Source organism: Hemibagrus wyckioides, linkage group LG24 (assembly GCF_019097595.1).
Source record: "Hemibagrus wyckioides isolate EC202008001 linkage group LG24, SWU_Hwy_1.0, whole genome shotgun sequence".
Lineage (NCBI taxonomy): Eukaryota > Metazoa > Chordata > Actinopteri > Siluriformes > Bagridae > Hemibagrus > Hemibagrus wyckioides.
Window position 1 is genome coordinate 17,907,456 of NC_080733.1, and position 27,500 is coordinate 17,934,955.

Below are 27,500 nucleotides of genomic sequence, written 5' to 3' on the forward strand. Positions count from 1 at the left end.
ATGAATCAACTCTGAGGTGGTGAGTACGACTCGCGTTCATCACAACACCGCCTCGACAATTCCGCTGTGCTTGTTGGAGTGTTTTATTCCTTATGTAACACAATAAAGACAACTAGGGAAAGATTCATTCATTAATAGATTCATCACTGATTTACTAATTGAGTCATCACCGATTCATTAATTGGTTCATTCACCTATTCATTAATCGATTCATCACTAATTAATTAATTGATTCATCACAGATCCACGGAATTAGTCATGAACTGATGGTTAAAGTCTCAATACTCCTAAAAATCTATATTCAGTCGATCAAATTGTTAAATTTAAATGCATGTTTTGTTGTTTTTTTTTGTTAGTTCTTTGTGTATATATAATTTTTATGGTGTTTTACACTTGTCACAAAAAAACACAACTCAGGAAAGATTCATCACTGATTCATTAACCGGTTCAGATTTTTATGGTGTTTTATGCTTGTCAGGAATGATTCATCACTGACTGAGTCACTGATTCATTGATTCATTGATTCACTCATCCTTAAGGCTGAAATGTTTTCTTAAGTCTAAACGAATAAATCTGCTTTTTCTAGTCACCGTTGTTACGTTATGATCCACATTTTTAGCGACACACAAAACGTTACAGTTTGGTTTCAGATGATTTTATTCAGATCCCCTGAGAGATTCACCCGAGTCATTTGGACTATGATTCGTCCTCTGACACACGGGCTGCATCCCAAACCACACACCAGTGTCGGAATACAGGAAGTAACAGCTGAGCGCACACTATTTACACACACACACACACACACACACACACATACACACACACACTACTTAGTGCACTAATGTCCGATTTGGAACGATTCCCTCAGGCAAGACTCGCAAAATGACTTGCTGTAATTTCTCGATCAAGTTCATTTTATTTGGGGTTTTTTTGGGACATTTTCAGTGTTTTGGACATGTTAAGCGTTTTGGACATGTTAAGCGTTTTGGACATTTTAAGCGTCTGCTCCTGCTGCTTTCACATTGATCACATTGCTCTGAATTATCCCACTACTTCACCATGTTAAATAATGAATCGGCAGAATTGCGCTCCATTCGAAACGGCAGCAGGTTATAAAAGACTAGATCATGAATATTAATGAAAGGCTGCTTTGAATGGATGAATATTCATGAGTAGTGGGAGGATTCTGCAAAATAAGGGCCGGGTGTCAGAGTGAAATATCTCTCCGAAATAAAACCCACAGAATCACGCGCTTCGTCTCGGACACAGTTATAATGTTCAAACCGCTGTGTATCAGCTTCATCATCTTCATCATAATCACCGTCTTCATCATCATCACAATCATTATCATCTTCATCACCATCTTCATTACTATCATCACCACCATCATCATCATCTTCATCATCACCATCATCTTCATCATCACCATCATCTTCATTATCATCACCATCATCTTCATCGTCACCATCATCTTCATTATTATCACCGTCATCATCATCATAATCATCACCATCATCATCAGCACCATCATCATCTTCATCATCACCATTACCATCATCTTCATCATCACAATCATTATCATCATCTTCATCACCATCAACATCATTATAATCATCACCATCTTCATCATCATAATCATCATCGTCATCACCATTTTCATCATCACCATCATTTTCATCTTCACCATCTCCATTATCAACATTGTCTGTTCAATCTCCATTGTCGCTCCACCAGCGCAGGAGAAAACTTCGACTCGCTCCAGAAGAAGACGAGGCTGGGGATAAGTAACGAGGCAGAGGCGAGGCAGAAGCACACCAGGACACGGTTTAATCAAAACTCCTCAGACCAAAAGTGCCACATACTCAATAACTTCAGAGAAAGCAATTCAGCCGTGAGCGTGGCGCCGAGAGAGTCGCAGCAATTAGTGACGTCGGGAATAATTCCGGGTGAAAACAACCATCTCATACAGAGAGAGAGAGAGAGAGAGAGAGGGAGAGAGAGAGACAGAAAGAAAGGAAGAGAGAGAGAGAGACAGAAAGAAAGAGAGAGAGAGAGAGACAGACAGAAAGGGAGAAAGAGAGAGAGAGGGAATGGGCATCATAGATAATGGATCAGATATTTGATCTGATGGTATTTCACAGTCTATGTATTTATGGGAATTCCTGGGATTGGACCTCGTGACCTTTCTGTTATTGTATAAGAAACTGTTATAGATACTGTGAATTTCGATAAGTTTAGATTGTTTGATTGAGTTTCCACGGCAACGACACACAGATTGCTGTTTATCAGTGACGACGACGCTACCAGTAAAACCCTCGCGAGCTCAATAATCTGATCCTGACGGTGTGAACGCTCCGAGCACTAACAGACGAGCTGGAGATTCTGACTGCTGAGGCCCAGGTGTGAGACGGGCAGCCAGAGGGCATTCTGTCACATCATTCAGATTAACCCCCTCTCCGTCATCATCTGAGGAGCGCTAAAGATACCACGCCTCTGCTGGCTGACCGCGTCCAGCCGCTGACGTCAGAGCGCGGAAAGGATTTGAGCCCGGATTTCCCCCGGAATACAAACGCTCAGCTATTTACAAACATGTTTAAAGCACCTAAGTCTATCAGCTAATGAACTAATCCCAGACCGCTAATTAGTACATTGGTAACTTCGTTACTAGCTACAGAAATAAACCCAGAACGTATGAGGTCACTTCCTTTGTGGGAGAAGGAGTATAAATTATTACATAACAAAATGTCCTGATAAAACACTGATGGTAGCGAAGTGATATACGATTAGCTCCAAAATTATTGGCACCTTGGTAAAAAAAAATAAATAAAAAATAAATAAATAAAAATATATAAATAAATAAGTAAGTAAATAAATACATGAAAAAATAAAGAAAGAAACAGAATAACTAAATTAATTAATTAAAACAATTAAATAAACAAACAAACAAATAATAATGTTTTTAATTAATAAATAAATAAATAGATAAATAAAAAGGCTGTTCAGTGACAAGCTTCAGTTTTGTTCTAGTGGCCAATAATTGTCACTCACATGGCTTTAATTTTCATAAATTTTTATATTTTTTTATATATTTCAAGGGTTCAAAAACTTATTTATTTATTATTCTTAACCAAGGGTGCCAATAATTCTGAAGCTGTCTAATATTTGGACATGAGAATTTATTCTAAAAAAAAGAAAAAGAAATAATCTTAAATAGCCTGAATAAAAGTCCATGCTGCTCTCTCTCCAGAGTCATGATTATTACAAAAACATTGTGTTCAAGAGGAGGTAAGAAAAACACTGTTGCTAGGCAACCAGAATTGATGAAAAATAAAACATTTATTTTAAACATTTTTTCTACTTTATTCCACAAATAATCCATGAAGTGACGTGAACCGAAGCCTGTGTGTGACGGGTAAAGTTTACTGCACCAAACAGCCTTAATGAGCAAACTAGCATAGAAGCTAGCTAACAATTGAGACTAGCAAACCAAACAGACTGGAAGACTGAAAAACTAGCTAATAACTGAGGCTAGCTAGCATACAGCTGTCACAGCATGACTGAAAACCAAACAGAACCACTGGGAATATCAATGCTTTCTCCGAGATAAAGTGTGTGTATGTCTGAAACGGCATCATAAGTTTTGGCGCACGCTAATTTCCAGCATGGCGTCGGCAGAGTGTCTTGTTTCTACTGAAGGTTTATTTGAAGGTTTGAAACCAGCGATTCGGACTCGGTTTAAAAAGCACATAGCAGACGTCCAAGGTTGCTAGATGATCTCAAAGCTGAAACTCAACAACATAGTGTTTAGGAAGAAAAAATAAAAAGACAGGCGCTTTTAGTCAACCATAACGTTAGGAATCTTTGGGTTATCAGTGCTAGTCATGAAAGCTGGGCTTCCTGCTTTGTGCAAGATGAAAAGGAAACAAAAATGATGGCGTGTGTGTGTTTGTTGGAGGGTTGGTTATGCGCAAGTCTGTGACGAGGCTATTTCCAGAGCTCAACAGTTTTTGTACCGAGAGAGAGGAAAATCCAGTTAGAGCCTCCTTCGTGTGTCGAAATGAAATGGCAGCATCACTGCGGCATCCTCCTACACAGCCGGTTATAGGAATCCCCTCATATCGCTGTGCTGATGAGAGTCATTCCCCCGAAATGGGATTCCCTCAGAGGCTGCCGTGTCCGCTTTATTGTCTTCTGGCTTCCTCTGTGCGCTCTTTACAGCGTTATGAAAATAAACCTCGCTTAATAAATGGTGGAACTGGAAGACGAGAGCAGTCTTCCGTCTTAGCAAGCAGCGAGCAAGAGAGAAAACGCAGGTTAAAAGCAAGAGAGAGAGAGAGAGAGAGAGAAAAGAGATGGCGAGTGATAGAGACAGATACCGAGAGGGTTTTCTGTGAGTTTTGCAACCAACAGAGAACAAAAATAGCAAAGAGAAAGCAGAAGCAGTTCCTCATTACAGATGCGTGAGGGTGGAAAATGGAGAAGAATGGGAAGGGAGATGGAAAAAAGGTCAGGTTTGTGAATAAACTAGCTAACTAAGGTGGAATCAATAAAACAGAGGACGCGACTGCAGCCTGGACGGAATCGTCGGATTAGATCAGAGCGCTGAGATTACTGTAATCACCCGCAAAGCGCGAGTGCTAAAAATAACTGCGTTGTCATTCCAGCCTTCCCCGACCCCCTCCATCTCTCCCAGCCTGTCACTATTCAGCAAATCCCATTCTGAGCTCCTAATGCACCACTTAGCAGGAGATATGCCGGTGTTTCCCTATCGAGAGCTCCCGAAAGCACACATCTGAGCCTTTTTCTCGCTTGGGTTTAACTGATTCGACTCTTAACAAGGTTACGACAAGTGTGTTACAGCAGGGGAAGGTGCGGAAATGCGCAATGCAGGTGGGCAAGTGGAGGAATGGGGCGGAACCACTGACTTATAGTCTTGTTCCCGTCAGGTTCATGAGGTTCATGAAACTGCTTTTCAAAGACAAGAACAAGAAACTTGCAATATAAAGGATGTTTTTTGTCTGGTGCATAATCATAACAAGAGCAAAACTGGTCTCAGGTGTACCTGGGGTAACAAACTGTTAACAAACCACTGAACTAAAGCTGCTGTACTACTTGATCAGAAAATGTCCGCCATAGTAGCACTGCTAGTGTTTGACCAAATTTTGTTTGCAATAACTTGATTATTTCGTGTTTGTATTTATGCTGGTGGTATATGGTGTGGTACAAAAGAAATTTTAAGCCTCGATCTCCAAGGTTCCAGAGTTCCAGAGGGTTCCTCTGTCTGGCATGGTCCCCAAGTGGATCCCTGTGACCAATCAGCTCCAGCTAACCAGGCAGCTAGCCACGCCTCCCTAAGTACAAGTAGGTCTCTTGGTTGTTGATCTTAAACAGGTACCAAAATCCAACTGGATACAGGACCGGAAACGGATAGACAAATGAAAAGTTCCAGTTAGGTGGTGCCAAAGGTTCTGGAACAACAAAGGCAATGACGGTTGTATTTTCCACATGACATGTCACTGATGAACATCATTGATTAAGCATCAGTGAAGATGGGAAACATGTTCATCAAGCTGTAAGGAAGATGGTAATAGACATCTAGAGAAGTTGAAAGCAATCCAGAGAGAGAGAAAGAGAAAGAGAGAGAGGGAGGGAAAGAGGGAGAGAGGGGCAAGCTACAGTTTTGCAAACAGGGAGGACAAAAATAGTACAGGAAGGCAGGCGAAGTAAAGAGAGCTACCTCCTCATTACAGAGAAATAAAGAGACAGCGAGAGATCTCTGGGTAGAAGCTGAGAACTTGGCAGGGTCTTGATTGGAAGATGAGGTAGTAGGAGGTGTGGAGGGGGGCAGATCCGTAGATAAACTAGCCTACTTGTTGTAATCAATAAAAGAACAGATGCAACCAGAGCCTGATCAGATTAGATCTGAGTGCCGAGATTACAGTAATCACCTACAGCGAGTGAGCTCTAAAAATAGCTGCGATCCTGTCCGGTATAGCCTCCAGTGACCCCGTCTATCTTACTGAGCCTTCGCACGTAAGGTGATCTAGCAAATCAAAAATACACGACTACTGGGCAGCAATTTCAACGAGTCTTAATCGGAAAGTAGGCTTAAGTTTTTGTGTCCCAGGGTACTAACAATGGTCTTTAAGATCTGATTATGAACTTTGATTACAACTGTGTTCCTCTAAAGGAAGTGTGTCCTTTGAGAGTACTTCACCAGCGACAGGGATCTGAAGCTTAAAACTCCAGGTGTTGGACTAGCCTGGGTTCCTGGGGGTAATATATCTGGAGGAATCCTGTACAGTCCTATGCAAAAACCCAAGAACAAAAATAACACTGTGGGGAACATCCAAGGTAAGTCTTTTGAATAAAAACGGGTCAAATCAGTCTTGATCACATTCCAGTTTTTCCAACGAGCCCTATCCCAACAACATTCCCCACACTGATGTCCACTTGACCAACGTTCCTCACAAGACTGGGCTTTAATTTGTGAACACAAAAAGGACTAAAGAAACAAGAACATGAATCCCAACAACCTGCTTTAGGTTTTAGGTGCAGTCACATCTACAGACAGTGGCGAGGACACACTCCATGAGACAACAGAAGGAAGAAACCTGGAACCTCAAAAGCAATTTTTTTTTTAAAAGTCCAGGGATGAGCAACAGGACCTCCTTAATGTCTGTAGTAGCAGCAAGATGCTAGCCTTTGACCATCTTGGTTTAACTGGCCACATTTATTGGCCACTTATCCAGACAAAACAAAGTGTTCATACATGAGCTGTAAACTTTCTTACTTGCCTCTTACAGAAGTAACATAGTGGTTCCTGGGGTAGGATGTCTATGGGGAAGTTCAATGTTGAACCCTGCAACAGGGGGGTTTCCCCTTAAACCTACTTTCACACTGGCCAGGCAACAACAAATGGCCCAAAAGATTCCCTGGACCAATGTTTCTTCAGTTTTCCCTCACATCTGTAGTTCTAGATGCAGTTTGACACATATAAATTATATTGATTTCTTTCTATCCCGTCACATACAACCTCTCATTAAATGTGTATAAGGAAATAAATTAACAGAGATGGCTGCATCTCATGAGTGTACTAGTTAATCTGCTCTGGGAACAAGGTTAGCACAAGGCAAAGCATTTACCTGATAAATCAAAGACAACAAAATTTCAGACTTAGAAAAATGGACACTACTGTATCTCATTGGAAATAAAACAAATCCTGAACAGGCCACACCCAAAAACAAACTATAAGTAAAACCAGTGACCTGTCAGTTGCTTTTGTCATCAGAGGGTAAAAAGGATTAGGCTGCGGGAGGGTGTGGTAGGTTAGTGGTTAAGTTGTTGGACTACTGATTAGAAGTTGTTGTGAGTTCAAATCCCAGGTTCACCCAAGGTGCTGCTGCTGGGCTCTTGAGCAAGGCCCTTAACCCTCAATTGCTCAGTTGGATAAAATGTAAGCCGCTCTGGATAAGGGCGTCTGCTAAATGCCGTAAATGTAACGGAACTGTTCAACCTTCAGAACCGGCCAAGAAGTTGGATTAGCTTCCAAGACTGTTCATTCAGTGTCCGAGAAGAGCATTCTTTACATTATTTCCTGTCCAGTGTCACCAAAATGAAGATGAGGTTCCCTTCTGAGCCTGTTTCATCTCAAGGTTTCTTCCTCATATCATCTCAGGGAGTTTTTCATCACCACTGTCGACTCAGGCTTGTCCATTAAGAATAAATAAAACGTTATAATTTTTCTATATTTCTACACTTCTGTTACGCTGCTTTGAGACCGTTGTTAAAAGCACTATACAAATAAATTGAATTGAATTGAATTCTTTATAGAAATACCGTACTCAGTAATGGTTCTGAGAGAGAGAGAGAGAGAGAGAGAGAGAGAGAAAGAGAGAGAGCCATAGAACCTATATTCACAACAACTAATCACAGAAAGTAGCGAGCTGCTGCCAGACAGTCGCTGGAAAGAGAAGAAGGGCAAGCAGCCAAGAGGAGCGAATGAGATTAAAGCCTGATCTCGAGGAAACTGGAATCACACCCTGCGTCTTTGTGCCGGAATCAGAAACCTGTACAGAACGGTCATTCTTCCCTTTTTAAAAACTACACGAAAATCGAATGACTTAAAATATCAAGCATGCTAATATTAATGAATCTACGACGTGTCCCTCAGAGAAGGTAGATTCCTCTCTCTGCTAAAATGTTGGAAAGCCCACAGCTCTACATCCGACACTGGAGACTCCTTCCATAAAAAACTGTATGGAAAACTTTACGTCTACGTGGAGCGTTTATGAACGTGAAGACGCTGTTGTTATGGAAACGAGCGAGCTCATTAGCATAAACCTGAGATCTGCAGCCATCTTAATCCACACCTTCTGACCAATCGTTGGAATGTAAACATTATGAATAGGAATCGGAATAGTAGCACTTCAAACGCAGAAATTGGTCGCGACTGCCAGCAGCGGCGAACTAAGCGCGAATACCATTGACTTTCCCCTTGTGGAAATCTTTCAGCGAGCCTGCCAAAGAGCTCAGCGTGGAATTTTCTCTCGCTTTCAGGTCAGAAACTAAACACACTGACCACAGCCGAGAAGGAAAGAAAAGCAAAGGCTCGGAGATGGAGCGTGGACGTATCAAAATGGCCGTCCTGTCTCATCTCTTCTCGTCCACCCCCCCCTGGGGACAGGGGGCAGGGACAGTGACGGGGACGTCGGGGGATGGGTGCTGTTCACTTGTTTAGTTTTTTTTTCTTTTACTTTCTCGTCCTCCGTCTACTCGTCCGCTGCGTCCCCGCCTCTGCGCTCCCGGGGGGAGATTAAAGACGAGCCGTGACAGAACCCGGAGTGTGCCTGTGAAAAAGTGGGTTATAAATAAGCCAGGATTAATAATGCACCGAGAGCGATGGGGGAGGGGGGAGGGGGGTTTAGAGCCAGGGCTCTGGGGTTCGCACTGCGCTTTTAAAAGCACTTCTATTTTCAGCTCCTCGCTGTTTTTTTTTTCTTTTTTTCGAACACTGTAGCTTCGAGCGTCTCTCTCTTTCTCTTACACACACACACACACACACACACTGCAGTTTCTCTGTGTTGCGGATAGTGGAGCGGAGAAGACCGAGCTCCTGCAGAGAGACGGCTTTTGATGTGAAAAAGATGGAGGCGCACATCCTGATGGGAAGTGCAGCCGTGGCCTGTCTCACTGCTCCGGCTCTACACCGGGATCTGACAAGTCCCTGCTGCAGGGAGATTCCTTTACTAGGTGACAGCAAGAGGCAGAACATCACCCGGATAATTGGACAGCGGAGTTCAGGAACTAAAGTTCTTCGCTTGGTGCGATGAAGTGTAGTTACTTCCACCGCCTCAGTGACGACTGGTTCCCGTTAAAAACGCAACACATTGCAAGAAAAAAAACCCACAAAAGCGTAAACTCCTCTGTCCTGAAGAATAAACGCTGGAGTAACACTGGAGACTCATTCCGTATCTGTTCAATAAACATATCCTCGAACAAGTCCCTATGAACGAGCTGTTACTATGGAAACCATAACAAATACTGACCAATCAGAATCCAGAATTAAACTACACTGTCCCGACGCGCACGTGTGTGTGTGTGTTAGCAGGTACTTCAGATAAACAGTGTGTAAAAGCAGATTAGTAACACAGCGATCTAATCGCTGCCTGTCAACAGTACAGCAGTGTGTGTGTGTGTGTGTGTGATAATGTGATGGTGTGAAAGTGTGCAATGTCAGCAACACAACAGGACAAAGTGAGAAGTGAGAAGTCAGAAATTCAGGAGGTGGAGTAACTGTTGAGAAGTGGGCGGGGCAAGTGACATGAAAACAAAGGCCGACTAATGAGAGTGAAGACTAGTGCAGGTTTTTTTTTTTTTTAAACTAGGACAACATGTGATTTGCAGTGAACTAATTGTGTGTGTGTGTGTGTGTGTGTGTGTATGAGAGAGACACTACTGCACTAGCTAAATGCTAGCTGTGAAACCATGGCAACTGGTAACAAACTAATATGAGATGCAAATGCCTGCAGTCTCTCTCTTTCTCTCCATCACTGTCTTTCTCTATAAATTTTTCAATCTGTTTCTTTTACAGTTGTTCCTTCCATCTCTCTCTCTCTGTCTGTTTCTTCTTCCACTCGCTGTATGTTTCTCTCTCTCACACAGATTACATAAGTGAATCTAAATTATAGTGTTGAGAGACAGAGAAAGAGAGAGAGAGAGAGGGAGTGAGAGAGGGAGAGAAATAAAAAGACGGAAAAATTAGGTGAGACAGACCAGGGTAAGAGACAGATGAAGAGCGAGAAGAAGCAAAACAGAGACAGAGAGAAAGAGAGAGAGAGAAAGAGACAGAGAGAGACAGACAGACAGAGAGAGAGAAAGAGAGAGAGAGAGAGAGAGAGAGAAAGAGACAAAGAGACAGAGAAAGAGAGGGAGAGAGAGAAAGAGACAGAGAGACAGACAGAGAGAGAGAGGGAGAGAGACAGACAGAGACAGAGAGAAAGAGAGAGAGAGAGAAATAAAAAGACAGAATAATAAGGTGAGAGAAAGTCATGGAGAGACAAACCAGGGTAAGAGACAGATGAAAAGAGAGAGAGAGAGAGGTGAAACTTGAAGGACGGTCCTCTGGGGTTGTGAGAGCTGTTTGTGGTGTTAGACTTTGCGATCGACGCTGTGAATCATGGGATACGTTCCTCCAACTCAGATATAGTGCAGAGCTGAAGGTGCAGAGTGTGATAAATCACACACACACACACACACACACACACACACACAGGACTGAAGGTGCGCCACAATCGTAATGTGACTGTTCCTGTGGAAATGAACAAACACTGAATGCTTTATATAACCTGCTGGAAGGAGAGCAAAGCACACACACACACACACACACACACACACACAGGTTCCTGTGCTCTATAAACAGCACTAATGCCTGGTGTAGAGCTGCAGCACACTAGAAAAGCCCAGTATGTGTTTATTTATTTATCTGTTGAAGTTTTCTTGGGTTTCTGTCGCGCGCGCTCAGTGACGTTAAATTTGCACGTTACTGCATTCCGCGGCTAAACACACACGCGTACGATCAGGCTGTAAATAACGACGCATATTCACATTCAGAGCTCAGACTCGTGAGCTGGAAAAGCGTAATTACGCTAACGTGATGATTTATCTCGCGGCCCTGAAGCGCTCCTGCACCCAGTTGGGATCTTGATAATTCCGAACAGATCTTTCACCAATTAGCGCGCGTTTGCGCGTCCACTGTCTGTTACAGACGGAGATCGATGTGTGTGATGGAGGGAAAATGCCCACGAAGCTCCTGCAGGCTCTCTGGAGACACGGTTAGTCTTTCGGTTTTTCCAGCCAGCCCCCCCCACCCTCTCGCTAGCTCCAACTATTTTTTTTTCTTTTTCAAACGGGGCTGTTTTGCAGAAAGCCGAGCTTACGTCATGGTTATTTTCTTCTACACCAGTGCTGGTGGAGATGAGAGAGAGAGAGAGAGAGAGAAAGAGAGAAGCATGGATATTGCTTTCCAGAAATAGCACATAGCAACGCTCGCTAGGCCGCCCTGTCAAATCTGCTCTGCGTCCTCGTCTTGTTAGCGGAGCGGAGAGAGGATGGGGGTGGAGAGAGAGAGAGAGAGAGAAAAGAGAGAGAGAGAAGTGAGAGATGGGCGTGCGAGATAGAGAACGACAGGGTGAAGGATAGACGAGACGGTTGTGAGGATCAACAGGTTGGCGTGGGATATCTGCCTAACATTCAGACTCGCTTCTGGAGCTAATCAGAGCGCGGCTGTGGGGGAAACGGTGTGATTTATGAGACTCTGAGGGAAGCTCTGAGGAGGAGGAGAAAAGAGGAAGAGAGGATCCCTCGCTTTGGGAGAACACACAGTCTGTGGAAACCCACAATGCAAGGATGCAAGGTTTTTCTCAATTTAGCTAAACATGTTCTGATACATAACAGAAATTGCAATCAAATAAGCCACGCCCCTTTGTTCCAAAGCCACGCCCTCAACACACAGAGCTTTCCGAGGAGATTAGAGACCCTGCTTCGAGCTGATTGGTTGAATTTGTGTGTTTCACCCTGCAGTCACGTCATTTTCTGCGACACATCAACCAACATCTGAACTGAGACTGAACTGAGGTCAAGACTATGCAAATGAGGCATCACTCAGTAACGCCAATTGGCTGGAGCGATTCTGTTAAAAAAAAACAAAAAAACATCATATATCACGTCTCACCTGACCTGAGAACAAGTTTATTTCACGTGACCTAAAACAAAACTGCGTTAAACTGTGATGTTACCATAACAACCGTGAGGTCATCACTAATACGCAGCTTTAAGACAACAGATAATTATCTGATGTGGACACAAAAAAGAAAAAAAACAAACAAAAAGAGGCGGGGTTTAGCACTGCTAGTGTCTAATGTGTAGTGTATAGTGCGCAGTGTATAGTGTTTAGTGCAGTGTATAGCGTGTAGTGTATAGTGTTTAGTGTATAGTGTTTAGTGTAGTGTATAGCGTGTAGTGTATAGTGTGTAGTGTATAGTGTTTAGTGCAGTGTATAAAGTACAGTGTATATTGTATAGTGTACAATGTATAGCGTGTAGTGTGTAGTGTATAGTGTATAGCGTGTAGTGTGTAGTGTTTAGTGTATAGTGTGTAGTGTATAGTGTATAGTGTGTAGTGTATAGTGTGTAGTGTATAGTGTATAGTGTGTAGTGTTTAGTGTATAGGGTGTAGTGTTTAGTGTATAGGGTGTAGTGTTTAGAGAGTAGGGTGTAGTGTTTAGTGTATAGGGTGTAGTGTTTAGTGTATAGGGTGTAGTGTTTAGAGAGTAGGGTGTAGTGTTTAGTGTATAGGGTGTAGTGTTTAGTGTATAGGGTGTAGTGTTTAGTGTATAGGGTGTAGTGTTTAGTGTATAGGGTGTAGTGTTTAGTGTATAGTGTGTAGTGTGTAGTGTGTAGTGTTTAGTGTATAGTGTGTAGTGTTTAGTGTATAGTGTGTAGTGTATAGTGTGTAGTGTGTAGTGTGTAGTGTATAGTGTGTAGTGTGTAGTGTATAGTGTGTAGTGTGTAGTGTATAGTGTGTAGTGTGTAGTGTATAGTGTGTAGTGTGTAGTGTTTAGTGTATAGTGTGTAGTGTGTAGTGTATAGTGTGTAGTGTGTAGTGTTTAGTGTGTAGTGTGTAGTGTTTAGTGTATAGTGTGTAGTGTTTAGTGTATAGTGAGTAGTGTATAGTGTGTAGTGTTTAGTGTATAGTGTGTAGTGTTTAGTGTATAGTGAGTAGTGTGTAGTGTTTAGTGTGTAGTGTATAGTGTGTAGTTTGTAGTGTTTAGTGTATAGTGAGTAGTGTGTAGTGTATAGTGTATAGTGTGTAGTGTTTAGTGTATAGTGTGTAGTGTTTAGTGTATAGTGTTTAGTGTATAGTGTATAGTGAGTAGTGTTTAGTGTGTAGTGTATAGTGAGTAGTGTGTAGTGAGTAGTGTGTAGTGTGTAGTGTTTGGTGTATAGTGTGTAGTGTATAGTGTGTAGTGTTTAGTGTATAGTGAGTAGTGAGTAGTGAGTAGTGTGTAGTGTATAGTGTGTAGTGTGTAGTGTGTAGTGTGTAGTGTGTAGTGTTTAGTGTGTAGAGTATTGTGTACAATGTATAGTGCAGTGTATAGCACACAGTGTATAGTGTATTGTGTTGTGTACTGTATAGTGTTTAGTGTATAGTGCACAGTGTTTAGTGTGTAGTGTATAGTGTTTAGTGTATAGTGCACAGTGTTTAGTGTGTAGTGTATAGTGCACAGTGTTTAGTGTGTAGTGTATAGTGCACAGTGTTTAGTGTGTAGTGTATAGTGCACAGTGTTTAGTGTGTAGTGTATAGTGTACTGTATAGTGTGTAGTGTATAGTGCACAGTGTTTAGTGTGTAGTGTATAGTGTGTAGTGTACTGTATAGTGTGTAGTGTATAGTGCACAGTGTTTAGTGTGTAGTGTATAGTTCACAGTGTTTAGTGTGTAGTGTATAGTGCACAGTGTTTAGTGTGTAGTGTATAGTGTACTGTATAGTGTGTAGTGTATAGTGCACAGTGTTTAGTGTGTAGTGTATAGTTCACAGTGTTTAGTGTGTAGTGTATAGTGTACTGTATAGTGTGTAGTGTATAGTGTACTGTATAGTGTGTAGTGTATAGTGCACAGTGTTTAGTGTGTAGTGTATAGTGTACTGTATAGTGTGTAGTGTATAGTGCACAGTGTTTAGTGTGTAGTGTATAGTGTACTGTATAGTGTGTAGTGTATAGTGTACTGTATAGTGTGTAGTGTATAGTGCACAGTGTTTAGTGTGTAGTGTACAGTGTACTGTATAGTGTGTAGTGTATAGTGCACAGTGTTTAGTGTGTAGTGTATAGTTCACAGTGTTTAGTGTGTAGTGTATAGTGCACAGTGTTTAGTGTGTAGTGTACAGTGTACTGTATAGTGTGTAGTGTATAGTGCACAGTGTTTAGTGTGTAGTGTATAGTTCACAGTGTTTAGTGTGTAGTGTATAGTGTACTGTATAGTGTGTAGTGTATAGTGCACAGTGTTTAGTGTGTAGTGTATAGTGTACTGTATAGTGTGTAGTGTATAGTGTACTGTATAGTGTGTAGTGTATAGTGCACAGTGTTTAGTGTGTAGTGTATAGTTCACAGTGTTTAGTGTGTAGTGTATAGTGCACAGTGTTTAGTGTGTAGTGTATAGTGTACTGTATAGTGTGTAGTGTATAGTGCACAGTGTTTAGTGTGTAGTGTACAGTGTACTGTATAGTGTGTAGTGTATAGTGCACAGTGTTTAGTGTGTAGTGTATAGTGTACTGTATAGTGTGTAGTGTATAGTGCACAGTGTTTAGTGTGTAGTGTATAGTGCACAGTGTTTAGTGTGTAGTGTACAGTGTACTGTATAGTGTGTAGTGTATAGTGCACAGTGTTTAGTGTGTAGTGTATAGTGTACTGTATAGTGTGTAGTGTATAGTGCACAGTGTTTAGTGTGTAGTGTACAGTGTACTGTATAGTGTGTAGTGTATAGTGCACAGTGTTTAGTGTGTAGTGTATAGTTCACAGTGTTTAGTGTGTAGTGTATAGTGCACAGTGTTTAGTGTGTAGTGTACAGTGTACTGTATAGTGTGTAGTGTATAGTGCACAGTGTTTAGTGTGTAGTGTATAGTTCACAGTGTTTAGTGTGTAGTGTATAGTGTACTGTATAGTGTGTAGTGTATAGTGCACAGTGTTTAGTGTGTAGTGTATAGTGTACTGTATAGTGTGTAGTGTATAGTGTACTGTATAGTGTGTAGTGTATAGTGCACAGTGTTTAGTGTGTAGTGTATAGTTCACAGTGTTTAGTGTGTAGTGTATAGTGCACAGTGTTTAGTGTGTAGTGTATAGTGTACTGTATAGTGTGTAGTGTATAGTGCACAGTGTTTAGTGTGTAGTGTACAGTGTACTGTATAGTGTGTAGTGTATAGTGCACAGTGTTTAGTGTGTAGTGTATAGTTCACAGTGTTTAGTGTGTAGTGTATAGTGCACAGTGTTTAGTGTGTAGTGTACAGTGTACTGTATAGTGTGTAGTGTATAGTGCACAGTGTTTAGTGTGTAGTGTATAGTGTACTGTATAGTGTGTAGTGTATAGTGCACAGTGTTTAGTGTGTAGTGTATAGTTCACAGTGTTTAGTGTGTAGTGTATAGTGCACAGTGTTTAGTGTGTAGTGTATAGTGTACTGTATAGTGTGTAGTGTATAGTGCACAGTGTTTAGTGTGTAGTGTACAGTGTACTGTATAGTGTGTAGTGTATAGTGCACAGTGTTTAGTGTGTAGTGTATAGTTCACAGTGTTTAGTGTGTAGTGTATAGTGCACAGTGTTTAGTGTGTAGTGTATAGTGTACTGTATAGTGTGTAGTGTATAGTGCACAGTGTTTAGTGTGTAGTGTATAGTTCACAGTGTTTAGTGTGTAGTGTATAGTGCACAGTGTTTAGTGTGTAGTGTATAGTGTACTGTATAGTGTGTAGTGTATAGTGCACAGTGTTTAGTGTGTAGTGTATAGTGTACTGTATAGTGTGTAGTGTATAGTGCACAGTGTTTAGTGTGTAGTGTATAGTGTACTGTATAGTGTGTAGTGTATAGTGCACAGTGTTTAGTGTGTAGTGTATAGTGTACTGTATAGTGTGTAGTGTATAGTGCACAGTGTTTAGTGTGTAGTGTATAGTGTACTGTATAGTGTGTAGTGTATAGTGCACAGTGTTTAGTGTGTAGTGTATAGTGTATAGTTTATATAGTGTAGTATACAGTGTATAGTGAATAGTGTACCGTGTACAGTGGCTTCAGCAAGACTTTCCCTACCTCCACCCCCCACAGTTTAACCCCAATCACCAACCCTGTACATGAGAACCTTTAAGAACCCATGAAGGAACCTTTGCTCCTCCTGTGAGGCTCATGACGGTCACATGACCACAGTGTATCTAATATGTGATAAGCGCACGAGCCACGGCGCCATGGATCATAAAACTGTACATGCTACATCCCATAATATCCCATAACATCCCATAATATCCCCCTTCTCCTCCAGAACAGTGACCCATTGAGCACACATGGTGTCCAGAAGTGTGGCCGTGTGGCACAGGGGGAGAATTTTTTGCGCTTTCCCCTACAGGTTTCGACTCTCCTGCCTCCAACCCTTTCATACAGGGAGTTTTTTTTAAAAAAAAGGGGAGAAGAAGAAGATGAAGAAGAAAGCAAAGTCGAGAGCATAAACACGGAGACGCTGAAACGCGGTGGCCGAGGCGCGGGCTGAGAGCGCACCACTGTTTATGTGTTCTATAAATGCACCGGCATTGACGTCAAACGCTCGCACGGCTGGAATGTTGTTTTCTGGGTAAACTTCGACGTGTGGTGCGGAATTCAGAAAGCCGGCCAGGGAAAGCGGAGGAGGTCTGATCCCGACTCCTTACTCACACCAATAAGAGGCTTTTTCTTTCAAACATTAAAACGATAGCGCTTGAGTTTTTTTTAAATCATTAGCGCTGTCAGGGCTTTAAAGAGCTTTTTCATTTTTTTATAAAAAAACCACAGGTTTAATGTTATGAAAAATATTATTCATGAAAAAAATATGTTGCTTTTTTGCTTTTTAAATCCAAACTATTTTTTAAAAATAAAATGTATTGACATAAATACATAAAAAGTACTGGTTATTTATTCCTGCACAGATTTGAAATATTTTAATTTTTTAATGAATCTTTTTTTATTATTATTTAAATATTTTTAAACATACTTTTTATTTGTTTTGGTATTTTTTGCATTAACCCAAATGTAAAAAAAAAAAAAAAAGAAATAAAATATTTCATGCAGATTAGCCTGGTCTGTTATTATTTTCAGAATGTTAAAAATGAATAAATAAATAAATAAATAAATAAATAAATAAATAAATAAATAAATAAATAAATAAATAATAAATAAATAAATACATTTAAGCAAGTAAAATTGGAAGAGTCTTAAAATAGAAACAAAAAGAAAAAAAGTACATAAAAAAATCATATGATAAAAAAAAGAGATGGGATTTAAAAAAACAGAAATAAAATAAAGATTAAATTATATTATAAATGATCATAAATTATATGATGTAATTTTACTCACTTATGTATGTATTTATTTATTTACTATTATAAGCCATCATTTATTAGAACCTTATTATTTTTATATTGTATATTGTATAATATTGTATTAAATATCTGTCATTAGTTATTAATTAGTTATAAGTTAATTATCATTTATTATTCGATAATTAGTTTGTTGTTTATTGATAAAAATGAGTCTATTGTATATTATTTATTTGTTCTATTTTGTATATTATATATTTATGATCATGATTTAAATGTAAATATAATTATATAAATAATTATATATAAAGCGTAATAATAATAATAATAATTATTATTATTATTGAATAATATGTAATACGTATATAATTCAAACATATTTCTTATAACCTTATTTATTTAAATTTTATAGGATTATATTTTATATGATTATTTGATTACAGAACAAACACGGCCACAAAGGTGGACTTCATGACTGTAATGACCATTAGAGTATACAAATATATAAAAAAGCTCATCAGGTCCATCTTCGTTTATCTTCGTTAGAGATAAAGAGGAAATGATTTGTGGGCGGAGCTTCGATCACAAAGACGCTTAGCTGATAGTGTTTTGATACAAACGACGATGAAAATCTGTACTGAGAGAGAATTCTGTGCTTGAGACCGGTTTGAAATGTGTGGTCCAGAGGAGATATTTAATGACCGCCACCAAAGGGGAGAGAAATCAGAAGTCTAAAGGTTTTTTCCTTTAATCTGTCACGCCTCTGTTTGGTGGTTAACTTTTATAACCGTGCATTTTTGTTTAAAAGCTAACTGATACACGCTAGTGTGCTTTTTTTTTTTTTAATAGCAGTCAGACTGGGACTGAAACACACACACACACACACACCTCGGCTGTCTGTAAGTGTGAAAGCCGTGTATACACTACAGACAGTCTCTGCTCTCGCACTCTTACACTCACACTGCGCGTAGGCGGGAACTCGACTCGACGTCCCACACACACACACACACACACACACACACACACACACACGGCTAGAAGAGATTCCCTGTGTAACCCAGCCTCCTCTGGTCACAAAGGAATTACGCAATATTCGATACTACAGTAAGCTCAACTTCAAATTAAATAAAAGGACGCTATTGTTTGAGGCATGATGACATCACAAGTGTTCTAAAGTTCTGACCAGAAGCTTTACATTTAAAGCTAAATAGCTTTAGCTTGAGCAGAAAAATCCGAGATACAGCATCACAGATCGTGATTCTGTCCTTGTAGCTTTGAATTGGCTTTAAAAGAAAAAAAACAACATAGGATTAGAATAATTAAATAAAAAATAAAAAAAATAAAAATATATAAAAAATGCTACAAAATTTAAAAAAAAAACACACACGAAAAAAGCAACTAAAACTAAACAGCGTCTAAAATTTATTATATAAAAATGAAACTTAGTTTAAAAGGAAAACCTCTGAAGCACTGGACGTACAGCATGCAGGGTGATTTGGAGCTTGCCGTTATGCCCAGGGTTTAAAAAAGAAATAAAAGCCTTTTGTATTACTCGTCACTAGTAATACAAAATGGAAATAAAAATTAATTACATAATAATAAATATTACATTTTTAACAAGAAAAAATTTTCAAATCACATACTCCAATCACAAACTGCATCAGACTCCAATCACAGACTGCATCAGACTCCAATCACAGACTGCATCAGACTCCAATCACAGACTGCATCAGACTCCAATCACAGACCCCAATTGCAGCCTCCATCATAGACACCAAACTCAGACTCCAATCACAGAATCCTTTCCCACAGACCCCAGTCACAGTTGCAATCACAGACTCCAATCACTAATACAATTAGACTCCATCACTGTCCCAGTCACAGACTCCAATCAGACTCTATCACAGTCCCAATCACAGACTCCATCACAGTCCCAATCACAGACTCCAGTCACAGACTCCAATCAGAGACTCCAATCAGAGACTCCAATCACAGACTCCAGTCACAGTCCCAATCACAGACTCCAGTCACAAACCCCAGTCACAGACTCCAATCAGACTCTATCACAGACTCCAATTCTGAGAACTCCGACTCTCAGAACTGACAAAAATAAAGACACACAGAGGTTTTATTTCTGCAGTGAGGATTCTGGGTCACGGTGTTCTGTTCCTCAGAACCTGTGTTCAAACTCCAGCACTATTAATACTGTGAAGAGGACGTGAGGAACGTTACTCAGCTGGTAACTGGCTCCAGTACAGAGTACAGAGTAACCAGTCTCCAGCACCAACACTCTGCTCATCAGGCCACATGGCCAAACCCCACAACTACTGTATCAAGATCAATACACAATGAAACAATCCCAACAAAACAAAATGAAAAGAAACTGAAAGTGAACAGTAACTGAAAAATAAACAAATCAACAAACATAAATAAACAAAAGCTGAAAAAAACCTCAGAGAAACAAAATGATCAGTAACAAAATACACAAATAATAATAATAAAAAAACTAATAATAATGATAAATACCATAACAGAAAACTAAAACTGAAAACATAAAAAAATAAAAAATTTTCACTACTTTTTAAAAAACAATAAACAAACAAACAAATAAAAGCTAAAAGTAAATTCCAAAAATTAAAATGCTAAAATGAAATAATATATTATTAAAATAAAAATAAATATAAATAATAAATTAAGTAAATAAATAAATAAATAACTTAACAAATAAATAGCTTAATAAATAAATAAATAAACAAACAAACAAAATCTATCTATCTATAAAGATATAATGGAGTGTGAGGGAGCGGTGAGCAGACTGGAGGCTGTTTAGTGTTCAGGTAACGTGAGGTTCAGGCCCTGAGAACAAGTGTGACCCCCTAAAAAAAAACCTAAAAGCTAAAAGGTGGTGTCTGGTTATAGAGCAGGAACACTGGGGTGAGAACAGCTAGGCTAAACTTAGACCTTCTTCATTTAGCTGCAGTGTACAAACAACAGCAGCGGCCTGTTAAAGACGCCTCCACAGCTGTGCTAACATCATCAACCAGCTCCGACTCTCCAACCTTTCAAACCTCTCAAGAGCTCTTTACAGCTCAACTGTCCAGCTTGAAGCAGGTAGCCATAACAAATCACCACAAACACGCTGGCTTCATGAGGAGCATCTTCTACACGTCCCCGGATCTGTAGCCACCTGCTAGTGGTGTGTTTTAGCCACAATTACAATAAGAATAAAAACACAGCATCCTTCGTAAGAGCTCTCTCCTGCATGCGTGATATTAATTACAAACGGTCTTTAGCGGTTCAGCCTGCACTACATGATTCAACAATTTCACTTTCTGAAGGTCCCAAAATAACACCTTCTATTCCTAGAGGCCCATAAAACACAGCAGAATGTGTGTTACAGCAGGCCAGTCTCGACACTCGACGCTCTCAGTGTCTGTAAAAAGCTTCTGACATCACGACTGCGTCAACCAGGGGACCTGTGAGCCACAAACAAACAAACAAAAGAGAGTTTCTCCAAGGTATGTAAAGTCATCCAGTGACATCACAGTGACACACAAAATCCAAACTGAGGAGCAAAGGAGTGGAGTGGAAAAGCAGAATATGGAAAAGTAGTGGGGTGGAGGTTAATGGTGTGGAGAATGGAGGAGTGAAGGTCAGGTGGAGCAGAGCAGTGGTGAAGTGGAGGATGGAGGAGGAGTGGAGGATGGAGAAGTGGAGGAGTGGAGGATGGAGGAGGAGTGGAGGATGGAGAAGTGGAGGAGTGGAGGACACAGGAGGAGTGCAGGACACAGGAGGAGTGGAGAATGGAGGAGTGGAGAATGGAGGAGTGGAGGATTGAGGAGTGGAGGATGGAGGAGGAGTGGAGGATGGAGGAGGGGCGGTTCATCAGCAAGTCAGTGTGGTTAATCAGCAGAGATTAGTGCGGCTCTGCGAGTTACATAATGGAAGTTTGAATGAAAACACTTCCTGTGCTAAAGTGAGGTTTTATTCACCGTCTGCTTCACGCCCTGACGAGTCTCACTCACACAATCACACACACACACACACCAACTGATCCTGGACCAGACGTCTGGAGCTCTACCTCACACCATCTCACTCTGTATTCCTCCACACACTGCCGTCTGTCCAGCTCTAGCAATAAACGCTAATAAATTCCTTCTTGCTAAATGTCTAGCACCAGACCCCTGGAGTTCCAGCGGTGATCCGAGTGAACCAGAATCCCAGCCGGAGAAGACGACAAATCTTACGGAAATTACGTACGGAGATTCCCAAACTGATTTATAAATCATTTACCTCCTCGTTAGCAGCATTTCCTGTTTCTGAAAACATTTTCACTACAATTTTTTTACCAGAAAGAATTTAAATATTTACAGAATAATTCACATAAACAGCAGTTTTTTCCTCCAAGCCTCAACAATACAATATCAGTAACACAAATAGATAGATAGATAGATAGATAGATAGATAGATAGATAGATAGACAGACAGACAGACAGACAGACAGACAGACAGACAGACAGATAGATAGATAGATAGATAGATAGATAGATAGATAGATACTTTATTCATCCCAAAGGGAAATTCACTGCACTGTAGATAAAACTGTAGATAAAGATACTTCAGATTTATTTAATGCCAAAAAAATATTATTTCTTACTATCATTTTATTGATAGAAAATATTATTACACATATTTAAAACAAATATAAGGAGGAAAAGGAAAAATAAGTAAAAAAAAAAAAAACAACTAAATAAATAAATAAATACTAAAAATAAGTAAACAAGAATATATAATTAAAAATTATTTTAAAAATTAATTTATTTATTTATAGTTTGATTGTTTATTTTTTTTTACTTCTAGAATATTAGCTACTTCCCATTAATAATCGTAACTAAATGTATAAAATAAAGTTAAAAATTGAATAAAAAATATAATAAAAATCGAATTAAAAAATAGACTGATATAACCCACATAGCTCAGAAAAATGTATCATGACCGAATTAATCACAATGTCGATACCGCATTATTTCACACAGTGAGAGTCATTTATTTCATGTTATTTTTATTATTATGTAATTAATCAAGCAACTAAGCAGCAGATTTTATTTTTCTCTGAACACTGGGTCTGTATTTTTAACTCTGCTCTTGTGTTGCTCTACTTTCAGGACTAAAGGTTCAGGCTAAAAATGAAATATAACGATTTCTTTAATCAAATATCATCAAGTATCACTTGATCAATAGGAATTTTTCCTCATACTTTAGCCCCGCCCCCTTTCCCCCCCTTTACTCCCTTTTAAAAGTGACGTTCAATCTCTAAAAGCATTCGATCTCTCAATACACCATAACCGACTGATGGACGTTCTACCAGCTCTCACGCTTTAGCTTCAGGTATTAAGACTAAATTCTGAGCTCCAGAGCTTTTTTTGAGGTTTTCCCCACGAGGTTCGCGTCGCTGAGGCAGATGCCGTTAGAAAGTGACAGAAAAGACGTGTTGACTCATGAGGTGACAGACAGACTGCTAGCAAGGTCGCTAACAGGGCTGCTAACTGAATGTGGATCATGAGAGAAAAAATAAACAAATAAAAGATTTCTGGAACATACAGACAGATGGTGCTGAGTAATTCATAAAGTGAAACTTTACATGAATTAACATTTATTAATCCCTGCTTCCTCTAAGTCTCAGACTCCGCCCACGGCTCCTAAAGCACTTCGCACTTATGCTACACTTCTCACTTATTCACTCACAACCTTCACAATCTCACAATCTGATTGGCTAGAACCATTTCCTGAAACTCTTAATCACCGTGACAACCAGCTTTTTTTTAAACGAGATATCATCAGGTTAACTCCAGAGGTTTGCAGATCATCTCACAAACACTTTGCTCCTTGGTTGTTCCTCGTTCAGTCAGAAATGTCAGTAAGCAGGCGGATCTCGGGTACCAGGAGGTCCCGGATTCTTCAGGGAGATCTAGAAGGAACACATGACGACTCCACAGCTCATCTTCAGGGAGCTCCTGATCCTGATCAGGGTTGTGGTGGAGGTGTGGATAAATCCCGGGAACACTGGGTGTGAGGTGAGAATACACACTGAATGAGACCACACACACACACACGGAAATCCATGGTGTGTTTTTGGAAAGTGGGAGTAAACTGGAGAACCAGGAGGAAACCTGTATGGAGACGAGGAAGGAACCGTGGAAGGAACCGAGGCATCTGGAGGCATGATGCAGCCAAATATCACTTTCCCAAAACTTTCCCACACTGAGGAATATTGGACTCCATAAACAAATTCGGAATGATGACAATCAGAACAACAACAACATTATTCTGAATTTGCATTTTTCCCCCGTTAAAGTCCATAAGTCTACAAATACGACCGATGTGACAAACTGGCTAATATTTTGCACAGTCGCCATGGTAACAGTCTCCGATTTGACTATAGTTTGACTATAGACGTATGGTGTTTTAGTGAAACTTGAGCTCATGACCAGTCGATTTTAACTCCCCGAGCGGAAACTTTCACACGTCTTCTCTCGCGAGCGAGTGTTTAAACTCATGACCTTCTGGTCTGCAGCACAGTATCGTAACAGCTGAATAAGCAGCGCTGAGTCAGAGCCGTTTAAATAACCTCGTACAACTGGTTACAACCAGATCGCACAGCGTTTTTACACAAAATATGACCTTCAGAAGAAAAAAACAGAGATTAACTTTTCTCCTTGCCGTGCTTTCTTCATACTTGGACCCTCTCGAGACGTCTATTTCAAGAAAAGCCTCAGCGTTTCATCGAGCGTAAGGTTCAGGTTCACCAGCCGGATGTAGCTTCTCATCACCTTCTCAGACGTTCTCTACACAAACAAAGCGCTTTGGATTCAGAGAAGGTTTGGAGCACAAAAAAATGGAGGACTCTGAGGAAATATAAATCAGTCAGTCTGACTAAACCTAAATCTGAGCATCAGCATGACGCTGACGTGAAACCAAACATCTGCACTTGAGTCCAATTACCACAGTGAGAGTATCTGGGAGATGGAGATCCACAGCTGGTCTCAGATCAGAGCCTGAGCACAGTGATGTCCCTCTTTATATGAACAGGTGTCATGTGGATGGAGAATGTGGAATGATGCGAGAGGAGATGGGAAGATGTGGGAGGATGCTGGGGAACATGGGATGATGTAGGAGGAGGAGGGATGATGTGGGAGGAGGAGGGAGGAGGAGGGATGATGTAGAAGGATGTGGGAGGATGAGGTATGTTGATGGAGAACGTGGGATGATGTAGGGTGATAAGGGAAGATATGGAATGATGACATTGGGCGTGGGATGATGTGGGAGAACAAGGAATGATGATGGAGAACGTGGGATGATGTGGGAAAACGAGGGATGATTATAAAGAATGTGGGATGATCTGGAAAAGGGTGGGAAGATGTGGAATGATGACAGAGAACGTGGGATGATGTGGGAGCATGGAATGATGTGGGATGATGTGAGAGGACAAGTGATGATAATGGAGAATGTGGGATGATCTCGGAAGGGGTGGGATGATGTGGGAAGAGGTGGGAGGTGTGTGATGATGTTGGAGGACGTGGGATAAGGATGGAGAATGTGGGATGATGTTGGAGGACGTGAGATGTTGTGGAAAGAGGTGGGGAGGTGTAGGATGATGTTGGAGGACGTGGGATGTTGTGGGAAAAGGTGGGGAGGTGTAGGATGATGTTGGAGGACGTGGGATGTTGTGGGAAGAGGTGGGGAGGTGTAGGATGATGTTGGAGGACGTGGGATGTTGTGGGAAAAGGTGGGGAGGTGTAGGATGATGTTGGAGGACGAGGGATGTTGTGGGAAGAGGTGGGGAGGTGTAGGATGATGTTGGAGGATGTGGGATGTTGTGGGAAAAGGTGGGGAGATGTAGGATGATGTTGGAGGACAAGGGATGTTGTGGGAAGAGGTGGGGAGGTGTAGGATGATGTTGGAGGACGAGGGATGTTGTGGGAAGAGGTGGGGAGGTGTAGGATGATGTTGGAGGACGTGGGATGTTGTGGGAAAAGGTGGGGAGGTGTAGGATGATGTTGGAGGATGTGGGATGTTGTGGGAAAAGGTGGGGAGATGTAGGATGATGTTGGAGGACAAGGGATGTTGTGGGAAGAGGTGGGGAGGTGTAGGATGATGTTGGAGGACAAGGGATGTTGTGGGAAGAGGTGGGGAGGTGTAGGACGATGTTGGAGGACGAGGGATGTTGTGGGAAGAGGTGGGGAGGTGTAGGACGATGTTGGAGGACGAGGGATGTTGTGGGAAGAGGTGGGGAGGTGTAGGACGATGTTGGAGGACGTGAGATGTTGTGGGAAGAGGTGGGGAGGTGTGGGATGATGTTGGAGGACGTGGGATGTTGTGGGAAGAGGTGGGGAGGTGTGGGATGATGTTGGAGAATGTGGGATGTTGTGGGAAGAGGTGGGGAGGTGTAGGATGATGTTGGAGGACGAGGGATGTTGTGGGAAGAGGTGGGGAGGTGTAGGACGATGTTGGAGGACGTGAGATGTTGTGGGAAGAGGTGGGGAGGTGTGGGATGATGTTGGAGGATGTGGAATGTTGTGGGAAGAGGTGGGGAGGTGTGGGATGATGTTGGAGAATGTGGGATGTTGTGGGAAGAGGTGGGGAGGTGTGGGATGATGTTGGAGGATGTGGAATGTTGTGGGAAGAGGTGGGGAGGTGTGGGATGATGTTGGAGAATGTGGGATGTTGTGGGAAGAGGTGGGGAGGTGTAGGATGATGTTGGAGGATGTGGAATGTTGTGGGAAGAGGTGGGGAGGTGTGGGGGTGTGGGATGATGTTGGAGGACGTGGGATGTTGTGGGAAGAGGTGGGGAGGTGTGGGATGATGTTGGAGAATGTGGGATGTTGTGGGAAGAGGTGGGGAGGTGTGGGATGATGTTGGAGGACGTGGGATATGGGAAAAGGTGGGGAGGTCTGGGATGATGTTGGAGGACGCGGGATATGGGAAAAGGTGGGGAGGTGTGGGATTATGGAGGACGTGGGATGTTGTGGGAAACGGTGGGGGGGTGTGGGATGATGTTGGAGGACGTGGGATAATTAAAACTCTTTGGTTGCTGAGACAGAAAGCGTGAGAGTCGTGAGAACATCTGTCCGGTTCTCAGAAGTCCTCAGGTGGAGAGAGGTTGGACATGGATCAAATCTGTTTGTCCAGTTTTCTGTGAAATCTTTAGATTCAGATTTTTGTCTAGATATGTAAACAAAGTGTAAACAAACTCATTTCTCCAAGCTTTGGGAGAAAGAGCTAAAGGTCCGAGCAGGAAACAACAGCAACTGCACCCGGTAACAACATCTTTCACAGAACTGCACCCGGTGTTTCTTCTTATCCCTCAGAAATTAAAAACAAACTTCTGTTTCTCGTGATTTTAACGTAGCAACATCTGGAAACAAGGAACACAACAGAACATGGAGGAATTCATCTAATCAGGATGTTGACGTGGAAGCAGAATGAAATCGTAGCGATCCGGACACGAGGAACAGCCGCGGAACAATAAGAATAGAGTGAAGGTGCAACAGGTGAGTTTATTTACGGAGCTCTGCGGGTTATTTGGATGCTAAACACCGTGAGGCTGAAATAGGTTTAGCGAGTAAATAAGGGCACCTGTATTGACACTGGAAACCAATACGCAGGTCTGAACCTGACTGAGCGTCAACGCTGATGCCGTCCAATCAGCTGATCCTCTGGGGTCAGGCTCCAAACTCAGTGAGTGATGTGAATGAAAAGCCGTGTTAAAGCAGATCTGCTGGAAAACACACTTCTTTTAAAAAAGAAAAGTACATACTGGGACGCCACTAGAGTAAGAATTCCCAGTCTGAGCACCGGGAAACCCCCTTTCCGATGACGCACCTCGGACTAGCACCACACCGG

At 41.3% G+C, this 27,500-nt stretch overlaps 1 protein-coding gene across 11 annotated transcripts in view; it reads right to left on the reverse strand.

The window, feature by feature from the left end:
• The window catches only part of hdac5 (histone deacetylase 5), a 113,452-nt gene that overhangs the window by 44,552 nt on the left and 41,400 nt on the right, over positions 1-27,500 (reverse strand). The gene's annotated exons all lie outside the window — the stretch shown is intronic.